This window comes from Passer montanus, unplaced genomic scaffold, assembly GCF_014805655.1.
Source record: "Passer montanus isolate IOZ18808 unplaced genomic scaffold, ASM1480565v1 scaffold80, whole genome shotgun sequence".
NCBI classification, from domain to species: domain Eukaryota; kingdom Metazoa; phylum Chordata; class Aves; order Passeriformes; family Passeridae; genus Passer; species Passer montanus.
Window position 1 is genome coordinate 561,378 of NW_024373257.1, and position 12,767 is coordinate 574,144.

Genomic DNA, 12,767 nt, shown 5'->3' on the forward strand with positions numbered 1-12,767 from the left:
TTGTTCTATTTAAATTATTTAAATGTATTATTTAAATTATTTTTTTCCTTTGTAACTAAATATAGCATGAATGAAGAGCAAATATGACAGCAAGGAATTTGTATCCTCTAGGTTCACTCATCTTTAAAACTTAGGCACTAAAACACTTCAGTGGATCAAGTACCTTAATCAGGTACTCTTCCAAAAATGCTTCAGTTCCTCCAAACAGCAGTTGGGGTAGGAGTTGCTGGTATAAAAGTTGGTGGAAGAAAACAGAGCAGTTTTTTTTATCCAAAGAGCTCTCCAGTATGTGCAGTAGTGGAAGGGAGCCTGACTCCCAAGAACTAAGTAACAAAGAGCACATCTGTTAAAAGGAAGAAAGACAACTAGAAAACTGCCAGAAAATTTGTCCTTAAAATTTATTCTAGGTACAATATGTGCTTGCTCAAAATAGTTGTCAAATAAGGAATAACTTGTCCTCAGATGACTTTTGTTGAACACTAATTTCTACCTCTTTGTTAGGTAACTGTTGCTGCTCATGGATCTCTATATTTGATACATTTCTTAGAATGAAAATACATTTAGAGAAGTAGATGAAAACCATAATTATAAATACTACAGCAGTACTAAGCAATTTAGTTTAGAAAGGAAGCTCTCACCTATAGACTTCTGCCATTTACTGACAAAACACTCTGCCAGAGATGGCAGCTCAGAGGTCAATGTAAGGATGCAATAAAGGCCTGAAATGGGAGCAGAAATGGTTTTGCCTGTGTGCTGTGGTTACGAGCCATTGCCTCCCTGAGGAGGAGAAGGAAGAAATGGAAAACAGGCTGCAGATCCATACAGCTGAACAGCAATTAAGCAACAAGAAATCACCCCCAGCCCTCTGAAGAGCATGGGAGGGGCAGCTGTGTTCATGGTACACAACATTCCAGCCTCCTGCCTCTGGTGTAATTTACCAGCGGCAAGGTTCTCAGACACATGGTGGGATTTTTATGGCTCCTGTGCCGCAGGAAACAGCAATGCCAATCTTCCAGTAGGAGGGAAAGCTTGCACCGCTTTGCTGGAATTTTACTGGGTTGTGACTCTGACTCAGATGCAGTTGACACATTAAAAAAAAGTCAAAGATGGTGTTTACTGCTGGCACCATGCTTTGTGCACACTTGAAAACAAAAAAGAAAGGAAATAAGAAACATCTGGCTCTAATTAAGGCTTAAAAGAAATGAAGGAAAGCATTAGAAACATCCTGTCACTCAAGAGCGATTTTATCTCCCTGCAGCTGCATCACACATACAAATTTGCAAGTGTTAAGGTTCCCTTTCAGTTTGTTATTCTATCATATAAACATGGTTTGATATTTTCATAAATAAAAATATACTATCTTTTAAGAGGTGTTCATTCATTTGTGTTGGTTTCGCCATCTGGTGCCTCAAGTATTTTTTTCTCTGTATTTTATATAAAGTGTTCATATGAAGTTAGAAATTCACAATCAGTTTTGCTCACAATCCTACTGCAACTTCCCAGTGGACAAACAGTCTCCTATTTGCAAAGCTGGGCTTGTAACCCAAAGTTTTGGACTCTTAGTATTCCATATGTCTAAACTCAACATTCTAGTCAAAGATATCCATGATGATGTAAAGAAGCAGGGATGCTCTTTCCATTGAATAGAAAGGGCAGTGTAAGTAAGCATGAGAATGAATTTCTTTCCTATTTTGTCATTTAAGAATACCTGCAATCCTCTAGCAGCATTTCTATTAACAAAGAACTCAGACCTGTGATTCAGTAGCTAGGTATGCTTTCAATACACCAAAAACCTCAGACTGAGTTCAGCAAAGCTGGATGGAGCTTAATGTGACTGAACTGTTCTTTTTCCCATTTTCAAGAATCAAGTTGCACTTGGTTCTGTTTTGTCTGTAAGATTCCTGCTCAGGGATGAGCATCTTCCTGTGTGTCTCTTAGATCCAATTTTACATTCTTATCCCTTTCAACAGCAGAAAAACAAACACTTAACTGCTTATGGCAGGAGGCTGTAAAGCAATTAACATTTCAAGGCTCCAAAGCATTCTCTGAGCAGGAGATGTTTCTGTCCAGCTGAGCATTGCTGCTGTTCAGTGTGACAGCCCTGGGGGAGCTGGGCCGTGCAGCCTTCGTGCTCCCAGGGCTTGCCCACCCCACAATTCCTCCCAAGCCCAGGTATAGGAATGTGCCCCCTGTTACAGAGTGACAAAATTCTCCTTTGTCCCTCTAAAAAGGAAGGAAGCCCAGAAGTTTCTCTCATCGATTAGGTAAAAAGCCACCTCATAGGACCTTGGAAACTTCACCCCAAACTTAAGGGTAGCTAATTGGATAGGAGCCAAAAAGTACTGCCTGGGCAATTTACTAGAAAATGATGTGAACAAAGAAACGAATGGCTTTTGTGAGGTGTTTTACCAAGAGCAAGCTCTCTTGCACCTGGCTCGGTTTTTTTCTGTTTGTTATTTTGCCTTTTTGTTTCCAACACTGCAGCAGAAGCCATCCTGCCTATTTTTATGCCTCCAAAAGTAGCTGAGCTATCTTGGGTGTATTATATTCCTCTGAGACCTTATTACTCATGGCTTGAGGAGGATAATATAATACCCAGGGGATCCCTGGCCCTTGGATGCACACTGGGGCCACATGGCTGTCCTGCCCCAGCGAGCCCCGTGCCCCTCTCCCATGGAGCCTCCCATTCCCTGGCAATCCCTCTGGGAAAGCTGCACTTTGGCATCTCAGGGAGTGAAGGTGGCCCCCGGGTGATGTCTGTGCCACCCTGGACTGTCACTGTCACCAGGGTGCCACGGCCCCTGCGCCCCCCTTGTGTCCCTGTGCTGATCCGCCACTGAGGACCTTTTCCCTTTTCTGTTTCCCATCCTAATGAGAATAACACGGGGAGAGGAAAGATCTAGGACAAGAAACAGGGCTGCCACACACAGGCAGGCAGACACCCCCCGAGTGGACAGAGCTGAGCCCAGAGGGACAGCAAGCAGCACTGTCCCTCCTAAAGGATTGTACCAGCCTGGCACTGGGGTGGTGGCACAGCCTGGCTTTAACTAAAACTTCTGTGAGCAGACTATTAAGACATTTGGCTAACTGAAGAAGCACATTAACAATTTTGGTGTTCCCATTTGTAAAAGCAATCTTAATTATTTCAGCATTTCCATAGTCTTTCGTATGTCCTGAGGAGTTTTCTTCAACACAAAGTGTCTTGGTCACCTGACATGAGATAAATTTATTTTCAGTATGACTATTTTGAATATGAGTATCATTATGAATACCTTGTAGATTGCCACCAATTAAATTAAAATAATAAATACATACATTGCTCATTTTTATTTTTCATAAGAGAGAAAGACATAACAATCTGTAAGGTGTTAAAGGAATTGTAGTCTGGAGTAGTAGCAGTATCAGTAGTGTCTAATGGCTAGACAATTGTGCCACATCCCAAGAGACCAGAACCCTTTTTTTGGACTGCATTTTTGTACATTCTCTGCACATCACATCAGCTTGTTGAGCCTTGTTTTTAAAAGTGAGATGGAATTGCTTTGGTAGTTAAAAAAGCCAAACAATCTCCTTTCCTCACTAGCAAAAAACACCATGTAAAAGCAAGGTACTGTCCCTGCTTACACAGTGGGAATTAATCCACTGAATGCTGATGACAAAAAAGATGTGTTTATTCCAACTCATTCTTAAAATAACTCTGTTTTCTTCTTGACTTTGACTGTGCTGACTTTCACCCTGTGCCAGCCAACACCACTTTTCCCAGGGTACCTGCAAATCTATAAGGAGGACCAGAGTCAGTTCCCATGAGGCAATAAACACACATATCCCAAAACTCCTTTTTTTTAGAACAGAAAAGGTTAAAGTTTTATCAGTAGACAAGTAGTTAATGGTTTATAACAAGAGTATCACTGTATAATAACCATTTTATAGCATTGCAGACAGCCTGCAAGGGTAAAACATACCTTCACCCCACTGGGACAGAATTTTGGTTGGAGTCACTGCTGTGTAGTGACTGTGACCCTTTGGTTGCTGTGTATTTGGCAGCTCCTCAGGTTCAAAGCAGGTAAGAAATTTTTCTACCCCATTTGAACTCTTTGTGTTCTTTTTCCTTTCCTTAATGTTTAAGCATGGCTGCTGACAAATATTATTACATCCATGTTGCATGCTTTTCAGGAGGAAATATTTTTCTTCTTACAACAATGTTTAAAGAAGTACCCCAAACTTTATATGCTGCTGTAAAACAGGAGAGGATGACAAGCAATCTCTGGAGTGTTTTCATTGGAACATGTGTACACTGCTCATGACTCCTTTGATAGAACTTTGAGAAATGTCTTGACATTTTCTCACCCTTTTTAATAGAAATGTGATTTATTTCTCAAAAGAGATAAATAAACCTCTAACTAATCTAGTAAATTGTATTTTACAAAGGAAATATTTACTTTGCAGATGCTTGTATGTTTGCATCCATATGCCACCTGTTCATGTTTTCATTGCAACTTGCATTGTGGAAATATTTATTGAAAGCATACCAGAGACTTGCATTTTCTATATTTGAAAATCAGGTCAATGTACTCTTGTGAAACATTTCTGTGTGTAAACTTGGAGCAGAAAGCTTATCAGTGTTTCCTCAGCAAAATACTTACTACATTGAAGTGTCACAAAACTGTGCACGGACCTATATTGAAAATGCTTTGAAAGAATCAAGTAATCCTGGCTGCTTGTCCAGTAGAGAGTCAGACATGATTTAAGACCAAGAAGCCTGAAGAAAAGTTCATATAAGGATTCATTAGGTTACATTTACTTCAAGAGATTTATCAGATGTTTGTAGCGATTGCATTTTCCCGAGCCCAAGAAAGGATGCAAAAGTAAAGAGTGATTATTTAACATCACTGTGAAATTATTACTGTCAGTAACAATCTACCTTTGCTAATATCAGTATGTGCTCAGATCTTTGTTTGACTTGATGGAGCCAAACCCAGATGAGATGGGAGATGTCTCAGTACAGCACAGGGATACCTCTGCTTGTGCCTGACACAGCTGCAGGCAAACGAGCTGCTAAGGAAGGCATTTCACCTGCAGCTACTTCAGGGATGGAAAACACCTCCATGTCCATCTGGTGCATTGCTTGCTGTGCCTAGTGGTAGAGTTTCTTCTTTATTCAGACTTCAATCACAAGTATTAGCATTAACAGTTCTCATGATGCTTGATTAGAACTCCCTCAGCAGTTCACGGTGACCTGGTTTAATATGTAAGAATCTAATAATTTTAGTTTAGAAATATATACAGTCAACAATCAGTGGCGTTCTTGACATGATTAATGTCTGCAAAACCTAAAAGACAAAGGTGTTTCTTGAATCTTAAAATAAAACCAGAAGAACCCCATGATTTTAAGCCTGTTACCACATGTGTAATAGATGTGACTGCACAAGTCAGCTCAGGAATTTGCATTTGTGAAAGACAGATTTCTCTCTGTCAGAAAAAAAAAAAAGCGCCTCATGAGACCTTGAACAGTAGGCTAAGAAAAGTTATCAGGAAGCTCTAAGTAGAGGCACAGTTTTGCCTGGCATTAACAGGTTCTGTGAATGTCACGTTGTTACAGAGGAACTCTTTCGGGGAATGCAAAGGTAATGCTGATGCCCTTTGCTGTCACCTCCCCTTTGCCGCATGGGCTTCACGGCAGCTCTGTCTGCACCTCCAGGGCTCAATGCTGAACTTTTTACCCCACAGCTGCCTGCTTTTCTGCTTCGTTGCTTCCCAAGGTGTGTCAGCCCAGTCTTTCTTTTCACCTTTCTCTTTCCTCCTTTGCACTCCTTTGCAGACCGTCACCAGCCTTGCCCCAGCTGGCTGCAGAAGCAGCTCCAGCACTGCTCCCAGCCGAGGCTGTCCCAGACACTGCTCCTCAGCAGGCAGCCCAGGGTCCAGGGCTGCACAAATCTGGGCCATACAAATCTCAATTTTCTTTCGTTCCTGTACGATTTCCAATGGAGAGATGATGTGTTTTGAAAAGCTGATGGCTGGGACAGACTTTACCTAGCTACACGTAGATGTTATTCCACTATCATCAGAGAGATCTGGCTGCAATGGAGCTGAGACAGCCTAAACACAGCTGCTAAATAGCAATAACATGAGCAAAAGCTGAGCAAAGAGTGCCAAGAATAGAATTACCCCTGCCACGTGGCACAGCCCTTATAGTTTGCAATAATCTTCCGGTTTTATGAATCCCATTAAAGAGTAAGAAGTTAGGCAATCTCTTTTTCAGTGAGAACATTAGAAATATACAATGACACGTGTTCCTGGCAGTGCTGTTTACTTTTGAATGTTCTGGCTTTACTCTGTTTGTCAGTGTCTCAAAACACAGGCATTAAAATGCTAGATGAAATGGCAGTCCTCAAATCCACTTTTCAGCATTATTTGAAACCATACACCCAGTGCATAGGTGTGCAATTTCCACTGTGACCCTCACTGGAAAGGATTCTAACTCCACCCTTCAGTTAGGGACCTGGTGAGATTGACTGTGAGTAAACCTTGCTCTGCGGAGATCCCCCAGTTCTTGGATCCTTCTTTCCAAGACTGAGGTCTGCCCACCCCTTCCCTGTTGCAATTTCTGCAGCAGAATACCCCTTTAGCCATTCAAGATCTGCCAGCCTCTTTTTTAAAAAACCTACGATTTTCAGAGCTTGCTCTGAAATATCATCAGACACAGGAAATACCATAATACATTCAGAAATTTCTAAGATCTGCAACTTCTCTGCTATTGCTTAGACTGTGTCTTTTTATTTCCTGAAGCTGTGGCAGCCAGTTCAATGACTATTTCAAAGAAAACCCACTATTTCTGCCCAAAGACAGAATAAAAATCGTCACCTGTCCTGAAGGGGGTATAGAAGCTATGTCTGAGTTTGGGGCATGGGGTTTTCCCGTTTTATCCTATAATGCCTGTCTTAATTCATAGCATCCTTATCTGATTCTTGGATGTGTGACTATCCATGTCCTTATTGTGCCAGGCCCTTCAGGACTAGGAATCTGTGGCTTTGTTTTGCCTTCTTCGTTCTGTGAATTCCTGCAGAAGTAATTTGGGTGTTTCATGGACTCAACAGTTTGAGCTTTTGGTAGAATAGAGGGCCACACTCCTGCTCATTCAGCATCTGCACACAATATTCCCACCTATATTGTTTTGGGAATGCAAATTCATGTTTGGAAGCTTTCACCCCACATTCATGTCATTGGTTTTAGGTGCAAGTGACCGAGTATATGGGTGAGATTATGTGTCATATATATATATTTTTTAGCTGAGGCTTCAAATATATCATGTTTCTTTCTTTCCTTCATCAAATTAAATAGATACATTATTTTACATACCTGTTGATGAATATACATATATATATATATATAGACATGTCTTGATTCTTTATTTGCATAGGCAAATAAGATGAACCCATGGTTCCAGAACCCATGGAACCTCCATGCTTCTGTTCCAACAGAGGCAGCTCTGGGGATGGAGCCTGTCTGTGCCCAGAGGAGTGGCTGAGATCTCTTTGTCATAAAGGTCAGTACAAACCAGGCAACATGGGCAGCTGGCACCATTTCCAGGAACACCTCCACTTTGGGAGGTCCCTGACCTTTCCTGCTGCTGAGATCTGCTCAGCAGGATCAGATCCACAAGCAGTGCCATGGCTCTTCTTGCTTGGTGAGGCCCCATTTTTCACCCACCTCAAAGGAATAATACATCTGGGGAAGACATTGCAGGTTTTGGCAATCTGTGGCCTGTTTCTAGTCAATTTGGCCGTTGTTTGAATTCCCCTGTTTGAAGATCATAGTGACTTGAAAGTCTGATTCAGGTCTCAGTGACCAGTGTTGCTGTGTCTGGATTTGCCCTGTGTTTGATGACACCATCCACCTCAGCACCCCGTAGGACAATGCCTGCCTTCAGCTCCTGCTGCCACTGGCATTGGTCTTGGATGAGTCAAATTTCCTACACCTGGAATAGCACTGTCCTGGTTGACTCCTATTTCAGTCCCCTCTGCCACAGCATGGCATCTGTGCACTGCCCTGAGCTGGGAGGTTGCCAGCTCACCAAGCTGCAGGATCTCCAGAGCTGGAAAAATCCCCAGCTCCTTTTTCCCAGGCCAACAGCCTGCAATGGGGCCAGTGTGGCACAAAAATACACTGTCATGTGTCAGCTGGGCTTTTGTCAAATGATGTGACACCTTTGGCCAGAAAGATGTCAAAATATCTGCAGTGTACCCAGGAAAATATTCTTGGTGAGGACTGCTAGGTAGATGGAAAGTTCAGGTCTTCCATGTTACTTCCCTTATTACAGGATGGGCAGCACATACAACAGACAATGATAGATTGGATGAGTTCATGACTGATTGGAACATTTGGGCAAAATGTTTTAGAGAAGTTGGCTTAAATAAAATAATAATGGCTGGGATTTCAGCACTGGAAACAAAGCATTATGATGATTCTGTAATTTCTCTTGGTCACTGCTCTAGTGTTCTGCATTTGATTTGCTGTGAATTGCCTTAAAGAATAGATTTTAATAGCTATAATTGTTAAAATACATGAGGCAAGAATCTTTGGACAGACATAATTAACTTGAAATCATAACAAACATTACTGAAATTACAAACCCTCAATTTTACTCTGTTTTGCCGAGGAAAGTTTATACTGTCCATCTGCCTGTTGTTCCACTTTCTTGGCACTTTCTTTAACTTGCAGGCCAGTTTCAACTAAATTTACTAGGTGGTTACACATCTTAAAGGTCTCAAAGTCTTATGAGTTTTGCACATATCACCAGTTGGGTACCAACCCTATAATTATCTCAAAGAGGAAAAGGAAAGGAGACTTATGCCGCCAGTGAGGAGGTTGAGGCCAGTCAATCTAGTCCAGTCACTAAGATGCATGAACTACCCACAATATTTGTCTCCCCTCCACCAGCTAACAAGGTGGAGATGTATGTTTTATGTACTGAAAATATAAATATGGATCTAAGAGGTGAGAGGGGCTGAGATGTGATGGAGCATGAAGAGCATGGGATCACAGTGCTAAAGGTGTTGAGGAGGAAGAAAGGACAGTCAGGCACTGGGAGGATGGAGGAGGTGATCCAGTTTATTTCCAGGAAAGGAGAGCATGGCATACAGTGTAGACAACTTTTGTAACCCAAATACTTTTGTTCCAACAGTGCTAAAGGTGTTGAGGAGGCTGGAAGAAAGGACAATCAGGCACTGGGAGGATGGAGGAGGTGATCCAGTTTATTTCCAGGAAAAGAGAGTATGGCATACAGTGTAGACAACTTTTGTAACCCAAATACTTTTGTTCCAACAATGATGAAAAAATTTCCCCTTGCTCATAGTTCATTGTTTTTCTACATTATGTCATGGTTATTTTCTTTCACAAATCATGACAAAGGGCCTGGTTTTCTTTTTGTGGTTTGTCTGTTTGGGTCTTTTTTTGTTTGGTTTGGTTTCATTTTGTTTTGTTTTGCTTTAATCTGGAGTGATCCTAATGACATTAAAATATTTAGAATAATTTGAGATTTGCATCAGTGGGAAAATTTTATTTCAGATGGATTCTAAGCCCAAAACCAAGTAGTATAAGCATACAAACCAGCCCAGACCACTTTCAGATCAAGGCTTGAATAACTAAGAAAAAAAAAATAAAAAAAGCTTGTATGAATGCATGTGCATTTGTAGCAACTTACTCTTGGCTTTCAACCCTCAGAGGGACAGCAGGATCATCACAAAGGTATTCAATTCCATGGGTCTAGAGAGGATTCACTCAAGACAGCTGAAAGACCTGGCTGATGCCCCTGTGGGCTCCTGTCACCTGTGGTGATGAAGAGAGGCCACAGAGAACTGCAAGAAGGTTCTCATTATACTCACCTTTAAGAAAGGCAAGAAGGAGATCTGGAGGAACCATAAGCCAGTCAGGCTTACCTCTGCTGGTATATAGAAGCATTTTGGAACATATCCTCTTGAAATCTATTCCCATGCACATGAGAGACCAGAAGATCATCAGGCACAACATGGATTTACATATAGGACCAGTCTGACTGTCTGCCATATGAAACAACTGTATGCAGACACAGAGGAGTAACAAGATGTAATACACTTTGATTTATAGATGCCCTCGACACCATGTCCCTCAGTGCTCTCGGTTGGTAGTTGAAGACACGTGTTGGGTGAATGAACAACTTGCTGGGCTGAAAATTAACTCAACAGGCAAGATCAAAGGGTAGCAATCAGTGGCTGGATCAGGATGTTGTAAAAGCAGAGCCACTGGTCAATAGCAGAGCAGAACTGTTCAGTGTCTTCATCCACAGCCTGGGCCATGACACAGCAGGTCCCCTCAGCAAGTGTGCCCACAGCTATGAACCTGGGGCAGGGCAGAGGCACTGCTGACACAGTCAAGGCAGAGCTCCAATGCAGAAGAACTTGAGAAACCTGAAGATGATTCCAACAGAAACCTCACAGTGTCCAGCAGGAATAAGTGTCGGTTTCCGTGCCAGGGACATTGGTACAGAGCAGGAACTCGCTGGCTGAGGAGAGGCCTGCTGGAAACACCTGGGAATTACAGTAGATGCCAAGTTCAACGTGAGCCAACAGCGTGTGGTTCTCTGCAAACAGGGTGGAAGAGCAGCTGTGTTATGGTGGAGGGAGACAGGCGATGGACACTTTTACCCTGCCCTTCCTGGTCCTGGTGAGGCACCACTGGGAAATACAGGCTTAGTTTTGCCACCTGCAAGCCAGGTTAACCAGACTTAGGGTTCAGCAGGGTGCAGTGAGGTCAGTGAGGAGCTTTGGACAGGTGGCCTGCAGGAAACACAGGAAAGAGCTGAACTTGTTCACTGTGCTGAAGAGGAGACTGAAGGCAGGGCTAACAGCAGCCTTCAGCTGAGAGGGAGTTGCAAAGACCATCAAACCCAAACCCTCTCAGCAACACCAGAGGATAAAGCAAGACACAGCAGTCATAAACTGCAGTTTAAGATGCTGAGATTGAGCATGAAGAGAAATGCTTGGATTTAGAAAGGTATCATGTCACTGCAGCACATCTAGTGAGGTTGTGGAGCCTCTTATTGGCCTAGATGCCCTCCAGAGGTTCCTTCCACCAGATTTTTGAGACACCTTGTCCTGTTAATCACCTTCATAATATTTTACAAATTTTCTAGGACTAAAACAGTGAAAATAGAAAATAGAAGAGATGGCAAAAAGTATGGGCTTTTAAGGCTTCACTCACTTCAGAAATATCACTTGTGGCAGCTTAGAAGCTTGGGTTTAGATAAGATTTACCTAACTGCTTTTATTCACATAGGGCAAAAGATTGAATGAGCTTCTCTTGTCTCAGTACTATTTCATTTTTGAAAACTGATCCTTATGCTAAAAATATTTAATCTGGAAATATATATATTTTTTTATTTCTGTGTAGTTAATTTCTGTGCCTACAGCACTGCGACAGTGAACATTTTTGAAAGCAATATAAAAACCTTACTTTTGAACAGATTATAGTGGGTAAATATGGCCACTCCTAAAAGGAATGTGCACCTGATACTGTGAATGGTATGTGTTTATTTCCTTTTGCTCTCATTTCCCAAAAGTTGATGTAAGATTTGTGAAAGATGTCAGATTATTAGACCAGATGAGAGGTCTGTGTTTGAAGCCAGAACTCTGTAGCTCAGGCAGCAGGAGCACAAATTTTTCTGCAAAGCTTTCTATCCCAAATGCAGAGAATTCCAGGTACACTTGCTGAGATGGAGCTGTGCCTTTCTGGGGCTGGGAGGAGAGTCAGGGTCCTGAACAGCCTTTTATTAGTAAAACAATCTGTTTATATCCTATTATTTAGCATTAGGATTCAGGATGCTTTCCATCAACCGTGGTTTCATGAACTGCCACAGCTTTCAGAGACCTTGTAGAGGAGTAAGTGCTGCACAGCTGCTCTGCATGTCCTTTGCATCTCTTTCTTGACATATCAACTGTTTTTCAGGATGTGGTAAAAAGTCTTTCTGACAGCTCAGAGCTGATGCCAGTTCTGCCCAATTTAATGATGTATTTCTGCAGCTCTAACATAAATAAAGCCTGTCTGACTTGGACATAAAGAATGTCAGCCCCTCTGACAGGACTGTGTACATGAATGTAAACGACATGTTCTGAAAAGAACAATAAATAGTTAAATAATTGATGGTCACTTGCAACACTGAAAGACAAAATTTTACAAGCAAACAGAAAATAACACTAGATAGGGTGTCACAGCCACACAGCAGTTTAAACTCCCAGTGAGGTCATGTGAATGTGTGAAAACTCCTATATTAAATGCATATCTTTCTGCATTTAGAAAATTACAGGTCACGCTTCAATAGAAATCCAGATGTGCTCCAGAGAAAGGAAGATTCCTACTTTAAAATCTCCCCAAATTCTGAATTGTAATGAAAATCTGGACTCCTTAGCATCACAGGTAATCTTAAATTACTATTTAAACAGTTTCTGGGATTCTGCATTGTCCTGGGGAAAAAAAATAGGGAGTGGGAATAGAAAATTGGGGCAGGAAATATATCTCATGTTCCTCAAAACTTTTCAGAAAGCAAAATAAATGACCAAAGCCTTTTTCCAGTGGCATTCTTGGCATGTGTCTGCTCTGCAGATGACCTGAATTTCCAATGGTCATCATTTTATTTTGCTTGGGTTTGCCTGAACACAACATCCCATTTCATATTTCTTAACTGGCCTGCAATTTCCTCAGTCAGGTTCCTAGTTCACAGCAAATGACTCTGAGCAGGC